This window comes from Vicia villosa, linkage group LG3 (assembly GCF_029867415.1).
Source record: "Vicia villosa cultivar HV-30 ecotype Madison, WI linkage group LG3, Vvil1.0, whole genome shotgun sequence".
NCBI classification, from domain to species: domain Eukaryota; kingdom Viridiplantae; phylum Streptophyta; class Magnoliopsida; order Fabales; family Fabaceae; genus Vicia; species Vicia villosa.
The window spans coordinates 163,575,316-163,576,874 of NC_081182.1; positions in this window are offsets into that span (position 1 = coordinate 163,575,316).

Sequence of the window (1,559 nt, forward strand, 5' to 3'; positions counted from 1 at the left end):
GAGTACAAAAAGTAAAATAAATACTGGAGTACTGTATCTCTATGGTTTTGGAGAATGGTTTGGGACATTGTCTACATATTTTACTTTATTGGCAAGATTGAATTTAATCTATAGAAATAAACGGGTCCGGTCTATTGGTCATGCCTATTTTGCCTGCATTTTTCTGTGGGGTAGGTCAAGGTTTTAGGCCCGCACCCTCTATTATTCCCGCACTGCCTCGCCTCGCCCCGCCTTGTCTTGTTTTTTTGCAGGCACAAGTATTAACATAAAAATTTGCAATTTTTAGGTTTATAAGGTGCAAAGCCCGCAAGTTTTGCCCCACACTCATTTTTTTTCGGGACGGGGTAAGGTTTTAGGCTCACACCCTCAACATAGCCCATCCTGCTCCTTTTTTGGCGGTTTCTGCGGAGCGACCTAAACGGGGCGGACATGCCCGTTTGCCACCCCTAGATAGAATCACTACTTGATTGCACGAGCCAAGCATATACTCTTGGCAGCACATATTTGTGTGTTTAATTAAGTATATTAATAATGATATGTTATTACTTTTCATTGGTTTTATTATATATAATTTGAGGATTAATTAGTCCCTCAATTTAATTTAAGATTTTACTTCGGTCCCTTATCTAACAAACTTAACTATTGTGTTTTCAAAAACTATTTCGTTAGTCAACCTTCATGTCTATTAAATTTTTTTCAAAATCATTAATTTGTGCTTATGTGATAAGCTAGCTGGTAAAATTGGATAGAATTAGTCGCAAACCTGATTTATGTGTGTATTCCTCTTCATTCTAGAACATTTCGTGATTTTGCTGATAGAATGTTTCCTCTTATTCATTCATATTCTTCTACTTATTCATCTTCTCAATTTTTTCCTATGTTTATTAAAAACGTCAACATAACTAGATTTTCTTCATCTTTAAATCTTAAAATGTTTGAGATTTTAAGCAATCTTTCAATGTTAAACAACTACAGTTTTGGGACAGTTGAATTTGTATTTAGTAGATAAAGAGGAGAGTATATTTTTGCCAAGAGGAAAGTGTTTTTTGTAATGTGACAGACATGAAAGTTTGAACTTCGAAAAAAATTTTAACGTTGTAGAAATTACACAAATTACATGGATAGCGGTTGCAATTTCTTCAAATGGTTAGATGAAATGGTTGATGAAGGGATTTGAAGATCAAAAGACAAAAGAAATAATTTTTTAAATTGAAGAACGAGGTTGTTTGTGTGAGAGGATATTTGAAAATGTCAATGTTATTTGAGATTTTAAGTTTAGAAGGGAATTTAGTGATATTAACAATGTATTTTAATTAAGTTTATTGTCAAAGTTTGATGTAAAAGTTATGAGAAACTCTTACTACATACACCCTTTGGATCTTTTAGGCACCATGTGTGATTTTAATAATGCCCATTTGCTTCTATGGATGTACCTTATGAATTTTTTTTTACATTAGTGTGAAAACCTTCCGTAGATGTATATACAAAACAATTTCGTATGCATATCTACGGAATAATCCAAACACGGAAAATCATGAAATCAACATTGCAAGGGAGGA